This window comes from Pogona vitticeps, chromosome 2 (genome assembly GCF_051106095.1).
Source record: "Pogona vitticeps strain Pit_001003342236 chromosome 2, PviZW2.1, whole genome shotgun sequence".
Taxonomy (NCBI): domain Eukaryota; kingdom Metazoa; phylum Chordata; class Lepidosauria; order Squamata; family Agamidae; genus Pogona; species Pogona vitticeps.
The window spans coordinates 188,454,544-188,475,899 of record NC_135784.1 but is presented as its reverse complement, the minus strand read 5'-3'; the positions used below and the strand labels follow the sequence as shown (position 1 = coordinate 188,475,899).

The 21,356-nt window shown below is 42.6% G+C and overlaps 1 long non-coding RNA gene across 1 annotated transcript; it reads right to left on the bottom strand.

Annotated features, from left to right (window-relative positions):
- Positions 1-4,283: 4,283 nt before the first annotated feature.
- On the bottom strand, positions 4,284-21,326 carry LOC144587152 (uncharacterized). The gene is made up of 2 exons (XR_013542356.1): positions 20,858-21,326; positions 4,284-7,377 (listed from the first exon to the last, which is right to left on the bottom strand). It is a non-coding gene; the product is annotated as an uncharacterized LOC144587152 (long non-coding RNA).
- Between the last annotated feature and the right edge of the window lie 30 nt (positions 21,327-21,356).

Here is a 21,356-nt window from a genome sequence, read left to right as displayed (position 1 = left end):
TGAACAGAAAAGAGAAGGGGGAAAAGGCAGGAAATTCAAGTTGCTAATTGTTGGTGGCAAAGAGGCTGCTTCTTTGTAGCTCTTTCGCCCCAGCAGTTAGAGAGTGTGCGGTCGGAGGAGGCTGCCTGGTAAGGTAAGGTGCTGTTTTCTGCTTTTTAAAAACTGTTCTGGATGGGTTTTGCACCATGGTTTTGGGCTAGGGAGGTTATGTTTCTATGCTGTGCTGGGTCTTAGGGGGGTTCTTTGTTGGTTCCCCCCATTTCTGATAGGTCTTGAGGGGTTTGTTTGTTTTTTGGTGTTCCCCCCCCCTCCATTTCCGATGGGTCTTGGGGAGTTTGGTTGCTTTGTCAAGTATTTTTTCCCATTTCTGATGGGTCTTGGGGGTTTTGTTTGTTTTTTGCTTTGTTTTCTTTTCATTTGCAATGTGCTCCATTTGTTTTCTTTGCATTCCCAATGTGCTCCTTTTGCTTTTTTTTCTTTTCATTTCCAATGTGCTCCGTTTGTTTTCTTTGCATTTATGATGTTTTTTTCATTTCCGATGGGTCTTGCATGCTTCCCTTGCTTTTTGCTTTGTTTTCTTTTCATTTCCAATGTGCTCCATTTGTTTGCATTTCCAGTGTGCTCCTTTTGCTTTGTTTTCTTTGCATTTCCGATGTGCTCCTTTTGCTTTGTTTTCTTTGCATTTCCGATGTGCTCCGTTTGTTTTCTTTGCATTTCTGATGTGCTCCATTTGCTTTTTCCTTTGCTTTCTTTGCATTTCCAATGGTCTTGCATGCTTGATTGCTTTTCTTCCCGCCCCCTTCGTCCAGAAGGGATTAATCACATTTCCAATGGGTCTTGCAGTGATTTTTGTTGGTTATATTTTTCTTCAGCTGGAATGGATTAATTGCATTTCAAAGCATTTCAATGGGAAATGGTACTTCGACTTATGACCATTTTGAGTTACAACCATCTTCCGGAACCAATTAAGTTTGTAAGTCGAGGCACCACTGTATTGTAGCTTTGTCTTCTACAGAGTCAGAGCCTGGGAGCAGCAACAGAGAAGGCCCTCTCCTGTGTCCCCATCAGACACACCTGTGAAGATGGAGGGACCGAAAGAAAGGCCTTTCCTGTTGATCTTAACAAACAACCAGACTATCACAGAGTGGGAAGATGAATGCACATGCCAAACACAGTGGCATGAGGTACCACCTGGTGTGTGACCTGACCAAGAAAGGGACCATCCAGATTATCTGCTGTCCCACTGCAGGGATGACAGCAGATATCCTGACAAAGAGATAATTTCAAGAACCCGTGGAGCAAGATGGAACCACATTCTCCAAGAAAAATCATCATTTGTGGAGCTACTGTGAGTTACCTTAAGCAGTCATTGAGTGAGTTAGGGTGGCTCAAAAATTTAATAATTAAATAATTTAAATTCATGTTCATTCAGTTCTATGATAATCTGATGCCACTGGTTTCCATGGTAGATCCACCCAGTCATCCTTAGCTCGTGACTTTGGTGTTTTCCTTTCAAACAGTGTTCCAGCTATTTCACTATTCTTTTGAGATATTAGAGTGCAAATGAAATGGGTTTTTCCAAATTTTTATACATTATATTCCCTGACTAATAGTTTTTAAAGGTAAGCAACAGCTTGGAAATGAACTTGGAGTCAATTAATATATTTCAGTATGTTAATAAATTTTCTGCCATCTGTATTTTGAGCAAACCACTGTTTCTTGTCTTCAGGGTCAGCCCCATGAAAGATGCGTTGCAGTTATCCAGTTTAGAAGTTACCAGAACTTTGGCCAGACATGAGGAATCACAGCTAGTAAATTTGGCTGATGCTGATTAAAGTTACTCGGGACACCTCAGGTAACTTGATCCTCCAGTGGCAACAGTCGCTTTGTTGATGTTACCTTCCCCCCCCCCCCAGCACTGTACTTGCTCCTTCAAACAGAGTGCTACCCTTTTCAGAATTATTTGAACATCATCCTGAGCAAACAAATGAAATGTGAATACTGAATGCTAGAGATAGGTAGCTTCACCAAAACAGCAAAGTTAGTTTGCCAAAAGATGCCTGGATCCCACCCACAAAACAACAATTGCAGCAACAAAAAATATTCAGAAGAGTCCGTGGTACCTCTGGTTTCTATTGCAATCAGAGGTTTTTGGTCATCTGCTTCCGCCGCAGCAACGATAAGACAAAGAAGACATTATTGAAGGCATATGTACTGTACATACATATTACACAACCGATACATAGAATATGGATAGTATCACAGGGTATGGTTTCTATTAGATAAGAGAGCATTGGAGTTGTTTAATATATTCATAATGTTAGCGCCAATTACAAATATGCAATCACAACATTTCACGGCACCAGAGGCTCTGAAAAACTGCATACCCAATATTTTTCACTCACCGCTTTAAACTATTTATCTGTTCTTTAAGGACTGACATTTTCTGAAATCTGGATGTGAAGCTACAAAGAAAAAAAAAACACATATACCATTGGAAGCTTTTATTTAAGGGTCTAGTCATACATAACTCAGTGAACTGAATATCTGGCTGAAGCCAAAGTGGGAACACTGTGTGTCCCAAGTGAAGAGCCAGCCTGTTGTTGCTTTGAATAAGTTGTGTAGTCTCCAGACGCTCCCAGAAGAAAGGAATAGTAAACCACTTCTGAGTACTCTATACCTAGAAAACCCTGGAAAGGTTTCCTAGGTGTAGAGTACTTATACACCATAACTCAAAATTGACCTGATTAAAAATTGACCTAATAACATGATTGTTATTAGTTGTACATCCATAATGAACCAACATAGCCACCATAACAACAATCTTTTGGAAGTAAGCCTTTCTCTGTCTGTCTTGTTCTAAACCATTCTCCAACCAGTGGATTCAAGGGCAGTGAATGACAACTTTCTTTAAAATAAGAGTACAATTGCAATTTAGGATTAATAAACAAATATTCAAAGAATACCTCATTACTTTGAATGGGTTAAATTCTCCAGGGTGCAATGAACTGCATCCAAGATTATTGAAAGAACTGGCTGAAGAACTCTCAGAAACACTTTTATTTTCTTGAAATTATGGAGGATGGGTAAAGTGCCAGATGATTAGAGGAGGGCTAATGTTCGTATCTTCAAAAAGATAAAAAGGGAGGAACTTGGGGACTACAGACCAGGCAATCTGACATTAATCCCAGGGAAATGTCTAAGAGCAGCCTGTAAAGCAGTCAGTCTGTAAGTGCCATGAAAACAATAAAGTGATAACAAAAAGTCAACATGGATTTGTCAAGAACAAATCCTGCCAGACTAATATCTTTCTTTCTCTAATGTAACCTCCCTGGTAGGCAGTGGGTATCTTATAGATGTCATATGTCTAGGCTTCAGCCAAGCTTTTGACAATTCTGATTAGCAAGCTAACCTAAGTGTAGACTGAATAGAACAGCTATCAGATTTATATACAGTTGGTTGCAGAAATGTACTCAGAGAGAGCTTATCTGTGCTCCCCTTCAAACAGGGAGAAGATAACAAGAGAGGTCCCATAAAATGGAGTCCTGGACCCAGTGCTCTTCAACGTTTGTATTAATGACTTGGGTGAAGGGTGCAAAGAAAGCTTTTTGCAGACGGCAGAACATTGGGTGGCATAGCTATGTGGGGACTGGTTAGGGTCGCCCAGCCATGAGAATGGGTTCTCCACCTCTCAGAGAGCAAGGACAGGATTCCCTTACCTGCAGTTCACCTGTGGACTGGGGTGTTGGCGAGGGAGGAATGGGTGGCACCCTTGAGGCCACAGGTGTAGCCATGGTGGGACTTGGATTTAAGGAGGAGACAGAGCAGGAGATAATATCATGACTCCTATTAAAGTCTTGAGTCTTCACCCCTGTGAGCCCAAGCTCCATTAGGTGACTGGTTACCTTGTAAAGAATTTTTATCTTTGCACAGTGAAAAATGAAGGATTGCCGGGTCACCACAGGGAGGATCCACTCACTGCTCCGTCACACTACTCTTGTGCTACCTGGTGCTGGTGCTTGCCAGGCAGGTCAGTGCACTAGTGACTGAGAAAGCTTCCTGTGAGCCCCTTCTTCCAACACCTTTTGAGTCACTTGCTCCCTGGTGCTTCTGGGAAAACAAAATAAGCAGGTTGATGCTCCTGGCTGGAAGCCAACCCTGCAAGGTAGAAAACGTAAAACCCACAAAAATACTCAACAGACTCCCGAGTATGTAAGACACTAAAGTTTAGTACCTACAACTCCTCCAGCTGTCTGAATGATGACACCTGTAAAATTTGATTATTTTTATTGAAGAAATTTTAGTAGGGCAGATGCCGTAGACTGGGAGGTATGCGAGGCCCAGGAAGTACCTGCTGCCAGAGAGGTTGATGGCTGGATGGGAGATGGTACGCCGGTGTGATCCCGAGACCCATTGCTGGGTAGAGTTGCTTGTGCCACCAGAAGAAGCTGCCCAGTCCAAGAGACACGGAGGCTTGAGAACCAGTGTTGAGCCTGTTGCTGGCAAAGGAATCACCAAGGGCAAGCAGCACTGCTGGAGACACCCAACAGCTAGCCTGTCTACTCATCTCCTGAAGGTCAGCCTCCATCTCCTCCCTGCCCTGTACCCCCACTACATGGGAAAGGCCAGCCAGGTTTGGGTAGAGTTTGGCAACATCTCTCAGGAGAAATACCATAGCTATGGGGCAGTGGCTGCCAACAGAGACTAAGGAGGGATGGCGAAGAGGAAAACTCCACCACTTGCCCCCAGGGACAACTGACAGCATGCATCCAGCACCCTTGTTGTGGCACCTTGTTCCACCTGATAGGTATCCTAGAACTTGCTGAGGAGGTGGGATGCTGCTCCTCCCAGCAGAAACTTTTTAGGGGCACTTCCCCAAAGACTGTGGGAGTGAAACTAATTCCCTGGCACCCTCTGAGTTATTAGTGTCATGTTCTTGGCCATACTGGCCCTTTAAAAGTTCTGTTGTTCCAATAAAGGGCCCATTCCAGCAACTGATCTCCATGTCATTATGGACAGGGTTGCAGGGACTGCTCACAAGCTAATACTCTGGAAGACAGAAATAAATGCAAGAAGATCTTCATGTGCTCGTGTGCTGGTGGAAAAAAAAACACAGTTACAAGATAGGGTGTATTTGGCTCAGCAATAAACAAACAAACAAATAAACATATTAAAACAATTATTCCTAATTCTCTATCCCAGGTCATCATGCTAGTCTGCTGTGCTCTCTTAACATCATTTCCACTAATTGCTATGAATGTCTTCTTGCAGACGGCCAAAAAATACAGGAACCCATCGTTGGAATTTACTCGTCCTTAAGAAATGGAAGGGGGAAAGGCATTATGGTTTTTAAGCCTGTGCACTCAGTATAGTGTTGACTGGAAGGACAGATCCTGAAGCTGAGGCTTCAATACTTTGGCCATCTCATGATAAGAGAAATCTCCCTGGAAAAGACCCTGATGTTTGGAAAGAGGGAAGGCAAGAGGAGAAGGGGATGTCAGAGGACAAGATGGTTGGACAGTGTCATCGAAGCTACCAGCACGAATTTGATCCAACTCCCAACTCCGGGAGGCAGAGGAAGACAGGAGGGCCTGGCGTGCTCTGGTCCATGGGGTCATGAAGAGTTGGACATGACTAAACAACTACTCAGTATAGTCTGGAATTTAGGATAGGACTCAGAACTGAACAAACTTGGAGCTTGAATATTTGTTCAATCTTCTTTCCTCTTGCGAAATCCAATTTCCCCCCAGTATTCATATAATGCAAGGCTGAAACCACTGTCCACCATGTTGACAAAGCAGGACAAATAGCCTTAATTTCTGGGGGTGACATCCCACTGTGGTATAAGGGGATAGAGTGGCAGACTAGGACTCTGGAGACATGGCTTTGATTCACTGCTTGGCCATGGAAACTCCTGGGAGGGGTGGCACTGATGAAACCACTTCTTAAATATTTCACGTACCTTGACAGCCCTATTGCCGTTGCTACAAGTCAGTTCTGACCTGATGGCATACAATACACAGGATTCTGGAGTGAAAGGAAAATTGCTGCCCCACCTCCTCCAGCTGCACAGACTCCGAGTTGCATGCCCATTCTCACACTGGTTCTGAGATCAGTCGTGCAAGGGGGAGCCTGAAGGAGCAAAAGGGGAACTTAGCATAATTTTCTTTCCACTCTGCATTTAAGCAACGGGATACAAACCTGTTTGCTTTCTTTTTTACAACCACCATCAATTATTTTTCTTCTATGTTACTCTGATTTGCACCAGCCCTTATCCTCGTCATGTGGACCCAGTAGCATGTTGATCCATGCTGCTCAGTGTTGTCTATGGGCATGCCCCATTTTTCTACTAGTCGCAACTCTACACACACCCCATGGCTTGTTGCAGAGTTCTGAACTTATGGTAAACTTTATTTTTGCTACACAGTAGAGTTACAAAGACTCACAGAGGAGAATGGCTGCAAGTGGCCAGAGTCCATCTCTTTCTCATTAACTTGCACTTATGGTCTCAATAACTCACTCTGAGGCATTTGTACAAAAGAGAATTTAAAAAAATCTTTATTTACATTTGCTTGAAACTGCAGACTTGTGCTGCTGCTTTCTTTGCACTAGCAACCTACGGATCAAAAGCAAACAATGGCCATCAACAGAGGAAAGAGAGGGAGAAGAACACTCAATTCAGTTCAAAGGCTGGAAGGAACTATTGGTTAGCATTGGGTAGATAAACAATCACCTCAGCCAGGAAAGCCCAGTCACAAAAACTACACGCAGCATGCGAGGTTGCAAACAAAACTCCCACACAGCTCAGTACCACTTCCACTTGTTTTGTTTCCATACTTTAAGCCTTCTCCAGTTTTCTTCTTCCAGTTCCTTACTGGAACTGAGCATCAGATGCAGCAACACTTCCCCATTCCGTTCTGTTACTATGGGATATCAGTGGTAGCTACTATCTGCCTCCCTCTTTTGGAATAAGTTTTGGTTACTGCTAAGGCCCATGGGTGTCTTATAATGAGGGATATCACATTGTCCCATTTTCGTTTCTCATTTTTGCAATGTGGATAAATGATCTGCAAGTATACATGATACATGGCAGTAGGGAGGTGACAATTTGGATAGGGTGAGCCTCACCTTTTTTTGAAGAGTCGGTATCCCAAAACAGATAATTTTCCAATCACCACTGAAAGACAGTGAAACTTCGCACTCAACAGGAGAGGAAGAGCTTGAGAGAAAGTGTGAGAACCACAGCCTCAGAGGTAAGATAGAGAAGCCCAGGTGATCAGACCACTTACCTGCACAGGTTTTATGCCGCGTTGTTATTTAACAATGAGTGCCAATAGGAATGCCGTTGCTCTCCAAAAAAGTCACGTGCTGGTCAATCTCGGGGGGGGGGGGGGGACAAAAAATGGAAACATGAGATGCAAATTTAAATAGAGAATATTGTGATTCAGTAAAAAAAGATAGATGGGTAGAAATTGGAAGGGTTGTGTACAGTAGAGTCTGATCTGGACAGATGTAGAGTATGAGAGTCTGGTCTGGACAGATGGCAGGTAAGTGAGAGAAAAAAGAAAACAGGGTGAACAGGTCAGACTTAAGTGTAGAAGAGAAAGCAACAAGGGAACAATATGCTGGGGGACAAGTCAACCCATCTGCAGACAGGACATATCAGTGCCTCCAGCAGTCATTCTCCCTCTTGCATCTAATACTAGGATATCAATTCAAACCAGTTCAAATTAATGGCGGGGAAGGCATGAGCCCACGAATGACCAGGAACAATGCCATTGTGTGAATGAGAGCTGAAAGACTCATCTGAGCAGTCACTTTTTAATATAAAATCCTGTGACTCCATTCCACACAAATTCCCTTCCATCACAGGAGTGCTCCACAATGCAAGTCGTTCCGTAATCCTCCCAGACCATATATTGAATCTGTGATCATGGAGGAGCCTTCTCAAATGTGTGAAAGGCGTGAGATAATTATATTGCTTATTTTTGTGCTGGGGATTCCACCACTTCAAAATAAAATCCAATCAGCGAAGTGGGGAGAGAGAGAGAGAGAGAGAGAGAGAGAGTATTCATAACATGATGGGGGTAAACCAGACAGTTGTAAACATTGTGAGGCGTGAGCCCAATCCTTTTTTTTTATTCCATTTATACCCTGCCTATCTGGTCATTGCGACCACTCTAGGCTGTTTACAACACAAATACAAACACAAACACAAATATAAATATATATATTCCTGACAGACATGTGGATTAACACCTTGGTGGAAGACGGCATGAAGCAGCAGTCAAAGGATAGTAGAAAACAAGTTATCCTTGCAAATGGAGAGAGGAGTAGGGTGAGTACTTCATGAATTACTAAAGATATTTGTGAACACTGGTCCTTGGCAAGAACATCTGGAATGCAAGATATCACTTTGGCACAAGCATCTGAGGAGCAGCTGTTTGTTTTTAAGAATGGCAAACACATGTAATTACTTTACATCCATTTCAAGTGGATGTTCGGCCACTGATAAGGAAGCACTTCAGGACTGGATCCAAGAGGTTCGAGCCAATATTATTTCCGAAGTGAGACAGAGGTCATAATAACAGCTAAATGTCATGAATTAAGCAGAAATTAAGGACCACACTGGTCCTCAGGAGAAGATGGGGGTCCCCCATTCTGAGAATAGCAATAATGCTGTTTATACTTGTAGTAGCAAAGACAGGACCAAAAAGATCTTTACCATGACATCATCAACACACAACAGATTTATGCACTGTCGTTCATCACACAGCAGAAAACCTATCAAATATTTTTCACTAAAATACCAATTTAATTAGTGTTTATCACAAGCACTGATGATACTTATGGACTTGTATGGGACTTTTACATATGTCTAAAAGAAAAGAAGAACACAATGGCTCGCTTGCTTCATAGATTATGGGCTAGGTATTTGGCTGCTGAGAGTTGGGAGTTTCATTCCCCATTGTGCTTCCTGGAAGAAGAGCCAGCCTGGGTGGCCTTGGGCAAGCTGCAAACTCTCAGGAGGCCCCCAGAAGAAGGGAAGGGTAAATCACTTCTGAGCATTCTTTATCTAAAAATCTCTGGAAAGGGTCACCTTAAGTCAAAATTGACTTGATGGCACATTTTATTTTATTTTTTTTAATTTTATTTATATCCCGCCTCTCTGGTCGGTTAAGACCACTCTAGGCGGCTTACAGCATAAAAATACACAATAAGTATATATATAAAACAGTTTTTACATAGTAGAACACATTTCAACAAGATGGGGGCAAGCAATGGGGGGGAGGAGAAAAGGGGGTCATGATCATAATGGGCTACTGTAATGAATCAGGTAACACTAACATGAAAATTAAAAGTTCAAGGGACTTTATGGGTCTGTGACTGGAGGCAGGATAGATCAAAATAAAGAGAACAATAAATTAGCTGTGGAGGGTGGACAGAAAGTTCAGTGGAATTCCGGGCTACTTTATTTGACTCAACAGAAAAGGCTATATATAATTTGGGAAGTGTAGTTCAGGACAGTTAATGCTTTTCCAAGCAAAAGGTGTCTTGATAGTTGTCGTAGTTGTTTTCAAACTTGTAGACCTGCCTAAGAGACAGAAATACTCTTAGGGTCTTATTTCCCGTCAGTCTTCTGGAGTGGCCAATGTAAAATTGCCCTGTTTGTTTGAAGACTGTAGGGCTTGGCCATCTGGCAGGTATTTGCATATTTGCAGATATTCTGCATCAAGACAACTCTCTGTAATACAGTATAATCAGTGGAGAAAACATGCATACAGTTATTCTGGCCCTGTAGAAATCTGCAGCATTTTCTGCTGATGGAAGAAGATGGATTCTCGAACAAAAATGTCAGACGGAGGCGCCATCCTTTTTGATGTGATGTAAGGTGACTTTTGCTTGGCCCATGAGCTGCCTGTGGTGTCAGGTAATGTTAATTAATTGCATTCATGAAATAGACATGTCCAGCTCTTTTGTAACAAGACAGCGAAAAAGAATCTAGATCTGGCGCCATGACTATTGACTTGAGTATGTAGATCAAGTGTAATATCTAGAAAAGTTACAGTGAACTTCAATGGCTGAGGAAGTGTGGAGGGGATAACCGTACATTAATGCCTGCAGGAATGAGAACACAAGGCCAAACCGAAGTGCTTCTTGGGGGCTGGAAATGAATAGGTTGATGTCCCCAAGAACCCAATCTTCCATGGTAGGACTTCACTGTCATCCTTAAAGTTATATAATTCTTCCATAGTCACAAATGTTGTCTATTTATTGTTCAACTGCAGTCTTGCTTTTGCACTTCCTTTTTTAGTTTTCCTCACAAGTCATTTAAAGTCCTTGCTGTTTTCTGCCAGTAATATGATGTCATCTGCATATTTTAAGATTACTGATAAGTCTTCTACCAATTTTCACTCTTCCCTCATCTGCATCTTAGGCTTTGTGTGTAATGCATTCTGCATAGAGATTGAACATAACAGATAGATGAGACACACCTTGTCTGATGCCTATCCCTATGGGAAACCATTCCATTTCTCCCTAATCTGTCCTAACAATAGCTTTTTATCCAAAGTATAGGTTTCACATCAGGATAATCAAATATTGACGCATATCAATTTCCTTTAGAATAATTCATAGCCTTTCACAATCCACACAGTCAAGGGTTTTGCTGTATCTATAAACCTTCAGACTGATCTTCTGAAATTCAGTAGCCAGAGCATATTGCCAGTATGATGTGAAGTGCCTCTTTCTTTTCGGAATCAAACTTTATATTTAAAAAATGCTATTATAATTTTCTTAGAATGCCAGAGTTGAAAGAGGCCCTACGGATCATTGAGTCCAGCCCCTGTCACGGAGATACAAACACTGAGCTATCCACCAGTAATTTTTACAAGATGCTATTCCTCAGGGCCACTTGCAAAATTAAAATAATGTGACAGATACTTCTATTATCAGATTAGATACTTCTACCATTTTAAACCATACACTGAATTAGATACAACATAATCCTCCCATCAAACGCGTGTGTATGCAGACGGATATACATAGTCAACAATTATATATGTAAACATACAGGGAGCTATTAAAATAGTCTCCTATTCATATTTAAATTATCAAAAAACATTTGTTTTAAATTTTGAATGATAATACATCAGGTTTTCACCACTCCTCAAAACTCAGGTATCAATTTCCTCCAGAGGAACATTCCACAATCAAAGTCTAATTATGACTACCATTCCACCCAGATCACTTCTAAAGGCACAGAAATATGGAGAAAAGTTTCAGAATCAAACAAGACATTGAAGTAATGTGTATTCTTTGCATTTTTCTCCATCAGTGGGATTTCCCCAGAGGTACATGCTTTAGCAATAAGAAGCAAGCCTCGTTTGTCTTCCAGTTACCAATCACGGAAATAAACTTGGCTCAGGGTTTCCTGTCCCATAAAGTGAGGAAAAGCGTAAACGAATGTCTTTCACAACTTGAGGAAATCCTAGTTTTCAATACAAGATGATAAGCAGATCATCTTATAATGTGACCTTCGGATATGGACCTGAACTCAAAAGTAGCTATTCTAGCTCCAAATCCTTTATAACTTTAAAAACTTGGCATCAATGCCTTCCTTTCCCTGGAAACTGATAACCACTACCAGAAGAATGAAATAAATTATATGTACAATACAATAAACTCCTACTGGAGCTAGAGAGTACTCAGAAGCGGTTTACCATTTCCCTTCTTCTAGGGGCATTCTCGGACTGTGCCGCTTGCCCAACGTCACACAGGCTGGCTCTTCTTCCAGGAGGTACAGTGGGGAATCGAACTCCCAAACACTGGCTATGCAGACAGGTACCTAACTCACCGGCGCAATAATACAACCTATTTATTATGCTGGCATAAATGAGTTCTTTCTCCAAAATATATATAAACTGATAAAAAAGTACTCCTGGGACTTGCGCTTCCAAGATCAGCACCAGACTTCAACAGCCTGGCAAGCCAACAGTCTGGTATTTATGGGGGGTACACTCCTTATGTGGGATCAGGCTGTGATCTCTGTCCCAGATTTCTCAGCCAAGAGAACCTGTCATTTGTCTGGATGCAGTTTGCGTTTGGTCCTTCACATCTAGTCCACAGCCTTCATGACTTCCCTAGGAGATGAGGAAAAGGCACAGCAAGGAACTACCTGGATATCAATGTTTTTGGTTGTTGTGGGTTTTTCAGGCTCTTTGGCCGTGTTCTGAATGTTGTTCTTCCTAACGTTTCACCAGTCTCTGTGGCCAGCATCTTCAGAGGACAGCACTCTGTGCTCTGGACCATTAGATCCCGGCCGTGAAAGCCTTCGCGAATACATCAATGTTTTTCTTGATCCAAATACAGTATGTTGTACTTTCTCTTAAAGCAGTATTATTTACCTGTCCTGATTTATGATATTCAGGAATGTTACCTCCTCAATGGACAATGGGAGGGTTCGAGAGATACTTTGGACCACAGGGAGCCAGCATGGTGGATTATTTTTTGATTTTCACTAGTGACTTGAATTCTGTTTCCTATATGCAAGGAAATGATTATATTGTAAGAATATGCAAGCGTGCTGGGCCCATAACCTGTTGAGAGTTTGGTACTGTACTGAATTCCAGTACAAATGCACTTCTGCTGTGCATTTGTACTGGAATTCAGTACAGTACCAAACTCTCAACATATATGAGAGGAGACCAACTCTTTTTAACACTTGGGCTTAAAGGAATGTCACTGTTAAGTAGGACAGGTGCTGATCTTAACTTACAACATAAATCTAGGCTTAAAATGGAGGGAGAAATTTGATGAAAAGGACTGTATTTCAAACTCTGTTAACTGTGTGCGCTTATCACAAAAAACCCATTGGAAGAACAATGCTTATCTATGCTGCTTCAATTACTTTTTATTGTTGTTCAAACTATTATTTGCTAAGGAAATGATACTGACTCAGAAAGATTCTACAGAAAGACTCAGGAATAATTGACTTAATTCTGAATGTAAATATTTTAAAATAATTATCCAACATAAGCACTGAGAATCTGGGTGAAATAACAGAAAATCGACCTTCAGGGAATTGTTGAGTTTGAAAGCAACCTATAAAGTTCAAATACGTGGTACGTGGTGGTGCTGTGGGTTAAACCACAGACGCCTCTGTGCTGTAAGGTCTGTAGATCTTCAGCTGTAAGATCGAATCCACGTGACGGAGTGAGCGCCCGTCGCTTGTCCCAGCTCCCGCCAACCTAGCAGTTTGAAAGCATGCAAATGCGAGTAGATAAATAGGGACCACCTTGGTGGGAAGAAAACAGCATTCCGTGTCTAAGTTGCACTGGCCATGTGACCACGGAAGATTATCTTCGGACAAATGCTGGCTCTACGGCTTGGAAATGGGGATGAGCACCGCCCCCTAGAGTCGAACACGACTGGACAAAAAAATTTCAAAGGGAACCTTTGCCTTTATAAAGTTCAAATTAGAAAAAGGGAAATGAGAGAATTATATAAAGTTTGGAAACCTTTGATAATGGTCATTAATGGAAATAATATTATATTTTCATAGAATCATAGAGTTGGAAGGTGCCTATAAGGCCATCAAGTCCAACCCCCTGCTCACTTCAGGAATCCAATTCAAAGTATATTTGACAGATGGTTGTCTAATTTTCTTTTGAATGCCTCCAATGTTGGTGTGCTCACCACCTCCCAAGGCAGCTGGTTCCACTGTCATGCTGCTCTAAAAGTTAGGAAGTTTTTCTGATAGTGAAACAAAATACTGTATAGTTTCTTGTAATGTGAGCCTATTATCACATGCCCTGAACTCTGGAATGATTGAGAGCAGATTCTGCCCCTCCTCTGAGTGACAATCTTCCAAGTATTTAAGAGTGCGATCCTTTTCCCCTCAGTCTTCTTTACTCAGAACAAAACATGCCTAATTCTCTCTGATTTTCCTCAGAGGGCTTGGTTTCCAGTGCGATCCACCTTGCTGCCCTTCTGTGAACCTGATACGGCTGTCTACATCCTTCTTAAGGTGCAGTGTCTAGAACTGGATACCGTTTCTCAAGATGCAGCCCATCCAGTGCCAAACAGAAGGAAACTAGTACAGTACTTCAAGGGATTTGGATACAAGTGTCAACCCCAGTGTTTTTGTGTGTTTTTTCCTGGTCCCATTGTGTTCTGATGGGGCTGGCTGTGGTTTTTTTGTTTTTTGTTTTTTTGGTAAAAAAAAATTCTGGCCCCAACGCATTCCTATGGGGCTTGCAGTGTTTTATTTTCTTTTTATTTATTTTTTCTTCTGGAACGGATTAATCGCGTTCCAATGCATTCCTATGGGAAATGGTGCTTCGACTTATGACCATTTCGAGTTACACTCATCTTCTGAAATGGATTATGGTCGTAATTTGAGGCACGATTGTATTGGGAGAGTGAGGACAGAAGAAAATATTTCTTTACCCAGCGTGTTTTTAGTCTGTGGAACTCCTTGCCACAGGATGTGGTGATGACATCTGGCCTAGATACCTTGAAAGGGGGATTGGACAGATTTCTGGAGAAAAAAGTCCATCGCAGGTTATAAGTCATGATGGGGATGGACAATCTCCAGGCTTAGAAGGAAGGTACCTCCAAATGCCAGATGCAGGGGAGGGGCATCAGCAGACAGGTATCTAGTTGTCTCATGTGCTTCCAGAGGAATCTGGTGGGGCCACTGTGAGATACAGGGAGCTGGACTAGATGGACCCTTGGCTTCATCCAGCAAGGCTCTTCTTATGTTCTCATAATACTTCTGTTAATGCACCCCCTCATCCAAGTCATTGATAAATATGTTGAAAAGCACTGGGTGAGGAACTCAGCCTTGCGGTGCCCTGCTTATTACCTTCTCCCAAGGAGCCATTGATAAGCACTCTCTGCATAAGATTCTCTAAGCAGCAGATAGTTGTTCTATTCAGCCCACACCTAGTCAGTTTGTTAATCAGAGTATCAGGAGAGCTTTGTCAATAGCTTTGCCAAAGTCAAAATACTATATACACACTTATGGATAAGCAATGGAATGTGTCCTGCCAAATATGTTTCACATTCTCCTTTGAGAACAGAGGAGCACTTTCAAACAGTCAGTTAAACTTGTTGTATTGATTGTCCATAAATGCATATCCATTTTTAAAGGCTGGGCTGTTTCTTTTTCCCCCACTTCAAAATAAAGCTTTGACTTACTGAGGAGCATGACCTAATATCATCAGTTAAAAAGACAAAAATCTTCATGTCATCCAAACATAAGCAGCATCCCAGTATTCTTGTTACTGCATTTCTAGCTGGATTTTGCTGTCTTTCAGAATGAGGCAAATGTCATTGTCTTCAGAAGATTCTGCTACCAAGTTGAACAAAATAGTAGGTCAACAAGGCATTCACTGATGTAATGAGGAAATAGAGTACACAAGCACAAAATGAATTTTAAAAACCTATAAGAACCATGTAGCTAACATGGTTACTCCTTCATACCTTTACAATTTTTAACATAGCTGAATGATGTAAAAGAAATAAGTTACAACCTGAGAGGGAAAACATTCATGTCAGAAGTCATTACAATTCCTCTAAAAAATGTCACTAGTAGCGATGCATGCTGGTTTATGATGAAAAGCCGAAACTGGAGTGACATAAACTTACTGCTTTATTGACTGCTGGGGTTTGTGTGGTAAACTCAGGAGACTGTGCGAACTGAAAACTGCATGAAGGCAGACCCAAATTAGGGCTGTGAAATTGCCTTCGATGAGGCTTGAGCCTGAAGGAAAGAGTTCTGCTTCAGAGACATTAAGGGACCACAACAGAATCTAGAGCAACTCAAGTCCAAAACGAAGTGAATTGGCACCAAGACTTTGGCTCCACCCTGGAGTCTTTGAAGGGTGTGTGGTGCCATCTGACCACAATCTGATACACTTTTGAGGCTCCTCTAAGCTGTGTAATGCCATATAGATAAGACAGTGGAGACAGAACAGGAGGTATGATATATAGTGGTGCCCCGCATAGCGACGATAATCCGTGCAGCAAAAATCGTCGCTATACGGATTTGTCGCTATGCGAAATTTAAAAGGACATAGGAATGCATTAAAACCCGTTTAATGCGTTCCTATGGGTAAAATTTACCTTTTAAGCGAAAATCCTCATACGGCGGCCATTTTAGCTGCCCTGTAAGCGAGGAATCTGTCCCTGTTTTACCCGGTGGCCATTTTGGAACCACCGATCAGCTGGGGAAAAACATCGCTATGCGAAAATCGGTAAGCGAAACAGCTTACCGATCATCGCAAAGCAATTTTCCCCCATAGGAAACATCGTTATGCGATCGCAAAAGTGATCACAAAAACATAGTCACTAAGCGGATTTGTCGTTAAACGGGGCGCCCGTCATGCGAGGCACCACTGTAGTGACTCACAGCTTCCAATCAGGGAATACCTTAGATTCTCCTTTTACTTGATATATTCAAGTCAAACTACAGCAGTTGACCCAACAGCCCTGGGTCACTGGAAGGGTCATCAGCCAGGCAAACATACCTTTCTACAGTGCCTCTCCTCCTTCCATGTTTCTGGTTAAACTGAACACACACACATTTCCTAGCACAGATTGTCTTAGAATCATTGAATCACAGGATCATGGAGATGTGGAGCTGACTCCAAGGGTCAGTGAGTCCAAACCTCTGCCTGAATCTACAGCTAAAGCATCTTTGCTTAATCATCATCCAACTTCTGTTTGAAAACCTCCAGTGAAGGACTGTCTATCATCTCCTGGGGCAGTTCACTCTGCTATTCAACAGCTCTTGACGTTTAGTCAAAATATTTTTTTTTCTTATACTGTCATCTGAATCTTATTTGTTCAGGTTCTGCCTTCTGGAGTTGCAGTAAACAGGCTCGCTCCATCTTGTACTTTTGACAGCACTTCAGATATTTGTAAATTGTTATAATATCGCCTCGCAGTCTTCTCTTCTTTAGGCTAAACATAGTCCACCAATTGTTCCTTAGTTTCAATGTATTCTCGAAGGCTTTTCCTTAACTTTTGCTTTGGTCTCAAGAACCTTTCAGTCGTCTTGGTTGCTCTCCTCTGGATGCGCTCTAGTTTGTCAACATGCACTGCGGTGCCCAGAAATGGATACAATATTCCTGATGACGTCTGAGAAACTCTGAATAGAGTGGTGCTATTACTTCCCTTCATTGGAACACAATACAGTAAAGGTAAAGGTTCCCCTTGACAATTTTTGTCCAGTCGTGTTCGACTCTAGGGGGCGGTGCTCATCCCCGTTTCCAAGCCATAGAGCCAGCTTTTTTGTCCGAAGACAATCTTCCGTGGTCACATGGCCAGTGCGACTTAGACACGGAACGCTGTTACCTTCCCACCGAGGTGGTCCCTATTGATCTACTTGCATTTGCATGCTTTCGAACCGCTAGGTTGGCGGGAGCTGGGACAAGCAACGGGCGCTCACTCCGTCACGTGGATTCGATCTTACGACTGCTTGGTCTTCCTGACCCTGCAGCACAGGCTTCTGCGGTTTAGCCCGCAGCACCACCACGTCCCTTGTACACCACGTCCCTTGTACAAGGGACACAATACAGTACTTTTGTTCATATAGCCTACAATTGCTTTAGCTGATTTTGCCACTGTATCACACTGTTGACCCATGCTTAACTTAGCCTATGAAGACTGGAGATGGGCACAAACCTTCCCCCAACTCCCAGGCTGGATCCCCCACTCACCAGCCAGAACACGCTCTTCTCCTCTTGCTCTTCCGCTGTTTGGCCAGTCTCCTAGTGTCTCTGGCAGGAGCATAGCCTTCTCTGCCCTGCCTTCTTGGCTGATCACCCACTCAGATCACCCAGTAAGACAAGCAAACTCTGTGCTCTTGCTGGGGGCTGGTTGAGCAGTCAAAGAGGAGGAAGAGAGGAGGGCGCTCCGACCAGTGAGTGGGTCATTGGCCAAGGAGGCAGGGGAAAGGAACATGTAGCACCTGTGGTGCTGTGCGTGCGAACCTCTGAACCAAGGTTCATGCTCATCTCTAATGAAGAACCATTTCCACACATACTGCTACCAAGCCAGGCGCTATCTTAGATTTGTGCATCTACTTTTTCTGCCTATTTTTCCCTGTTGAAACTTCTTTTGTTTGTTCTGATCAGCTCTCCACCTTGTTAAGGTCATTGTGATTCTTGATCCAGACTTTTGCATTATTAGCTACTCTTCCCAAGGTAGTGTTAACTGGATATTTGATGAGTATTTCTTCTATCCCATCATCTAGGGTTTTTTAAAATATAAAGCTACTGAACAACATCACACCTAGGCTAAAACCCTGTAGAACCCCACTTGTTACTTCTGTCCAGGATGATGAAGAACTGTTAGTGGATACTCTTTGGCTGTGGTCTGTAAGCTATGTACAATTCCACTTAACAGCTGCATAATCTAGCGAATATTTTTCCAGCATGACCACAAGGTACAGTAGTTTCTATGGACGGTAAAGAGCAGATACGGATTAAATGGTTTTCAATGCATTCCTATGGGAAATGCAGATTTGACCTGAGAACTTTTCAACTTGAGAACCACCTTCCAATACGGATTAAGTTCTTAAGTAGAGACCCCACTGTAAAGGTAAAGTTTCCCCCTGACAATTTTTGTCCAGTCGTGTCCAACTCTAGGGGGCGGTGCTCATCCCCGTTTCCAAGCCATAGAGCCAGTGTTTCTCCGAAGACAATCTTCTGTGGTCACATGGCCAGTGCGACTTAGACACGGAATGCTGTTACCTTCCCACCGAGGTGGTCCCTATTTATCTACTTGCATTTGCGTGCTTTTGAACTGCTAGGTTGGCGGGAGATGGGACAAGCAACAGGCACTCACTCTGTCACATGGATTCGATCTTACAGCTGCAGCTCTATAGACCTTACAGCACAGAGGCTTCTGCAGTTTAACCCACAGCGCCACCACGTCCCCTATATGACATTACACAAAACTGCTGAAATCAAGATACATTACATCCTCAGCATTCCCCTGATCTACCAAGCTTGTATCTATCCTTTTAAAAAATGAGATTAATTAAATCTGGCATGCCTTGTTTTGGAGAAATCCCTACTGGCTCTTAGTAATCGCCATATTCTTTTCTAAATGCTCACCAACTGTTTAACGATTGGTTCTAAAATCTTCCCTCATTGATGTCAAGTTGACTAGTGACTAGTTGTGTGGATCCTCTTTTCCCACCTGTCTGAAGATGGGAACAACATTTGCTCACCTGCAGCCTTCAGGGATCTCACATGCTCTCTAAGAACTCTCAAAGATTATACAGTAGAAAGAGATTACATCTACAAATGCCTCGTGTAGCTTGGGAGGCAGTTCATCTGGTTTTGGGGACTTACATTCATTTAAAACAGCTGCATATCCCCATACCACATCTTCCATAGTCTTGGCAGCACTGCTCACATGTTCCTCATTTCCCCCCAAAAAATAACTTTTGTGCATAGCAAATTCTCAGGGATCAGAGGAACAAATTCCCAAAGCCTTCAGACCTGCTGATTTTCCTTCTTCTGATTTTTTTTTTTTTTTTTTTTTAGCAAATAGGATAATTAAAAAGTGCCTTGTTTTTCATCTCCACAGCAGGTATAGGTACTGGTGTATGTTTATGGCTACAAAAGGCCTCACACAGTGGCAGGTGGTGGGTCAAAGGATGCACGCATATTCAGGAAACACATATGGACACACTGTGGCTCTCTTCTACAACTTTACACCCTAATCCATTTTGGTGGCAGAAGGGAGAAGCTCTTTCCCTTCTTCCAAAGAACTGCAGCAGGATGGGTGGGCTGGGGATATGGGAAAGACTATGGTTTTGAACTAGAGCCTTCTGAATGCCCGGCCAGCATGGACAGTGAGGTGTGGTCCAAAGGGGCAACTTCCCCCATCTCTGGGTTGTGGGAACACTTCCTAGAAATGGTTGTTGTGGGTTTTTCGGGCTCTTTGGCCATGTTCTGAAGGTTGTTCTTCCTAACGTTTAGCCAGTCTCTGTGGCCGGCATCTTCAGAGGACAGCACTTCCTAGAATTATAGGAAACTCCAATGTATTCATGAAGGCTTTCACGGCCGGGATCTAATGGTTGTTGTGGGTTTTACACGGCCAAAGAGCCTGAAAAACGCACAACAACCATAGGAAACTCCCTTACAGTGTTTCAGATGGTGGTGCCATCTAAGCGCAGTCTAAATGTGATTAAGAATGTGATTAAGAAGGATCAATTGTTGAAAGAAAATAAGAATTTAATAGTAATAATGATTACGGCTGCAAGATTAATTTTTGCAAGAAACTGGAGAAATGATAATCAATTTAATTTAGAGGAGTGGTATAGAGAATTATGGGATATGGCAATTAATGATAAACTGACATGTGATATGAAAATAAGAAGAGGCCAATTAAAAACAATTATTTTAAGAAGATATGAAATGTATTTTTGGAATATGTATTTTGGGGAGGGAAGGGGTATACACCGAGGGGAGAAACAATGAAATTTTGGAGTGAAAAATGGACTGAATGAAGTTTAATGCTAGTCCTGAAGGTGATGGGGACACATGTGTAATTGTATCTTATTGTTTTGTATTGTTTTTATATAGTCTTTGTGTGGTAGTAAGTTTATGTTGTATTAATAATAAAAAAATTAAAAAAAAACTAAGCACAGTCTAACTGGTGTTTTAGGTGGGATTTTCCCCCTAGCCCTACCCAGTAGTTACCCATCAGAGTACTAAGGAGAATTGCCCTGCTTTGCTTCTGAAATCAGGCAGAAGTGGGGTCCAAATGAGGCTGGTGGGATCAAAGGGAGCATTCTCCCAGACCAGCCTCTGGAGCGCCTGCCTTCTCTCACCTTGTGTCACCCATTCTTACTTGGGTTGTCCAGTGTCTGGTCCTTTCCCAGGCTGTTGTTTCTCTTGTAAATCCGAGGGTAACCGTTCCTTGTCCCCATGGCACAAGGGTATGTTTTTGTGTTCCACTCTTCCTTGAAAGGTCCTGAAGCCACTCCACCTCCCTCATCCTCACTTGTTGGTTGATCACGCCATGCCTTTGGAAGTAGCACGTGAAGGATGCGCCTCGGAAAACCATTCAGTGTAGCCTAGGGATAGCTGGACGCTTGCTGGGGGATCCATCGGGGGTGCCTTCAGGATGGTCCGGATGCCCTTGCTCTGGCCAAGCAAAGGGGTGCCTCCCTTGTACGGGGGCTACTCTGTACCCTTGTTTGGCACCGTCAAAATAAATGACTAGACAGGTCCCAGGGCTTCTTCAGGTTTCAGCGCGCTGCCTGCTACAGCAAAGCTCACCAAGGATCCTGTGGCCCACGGAAGATCCACACCAATGTCATTGAGCCT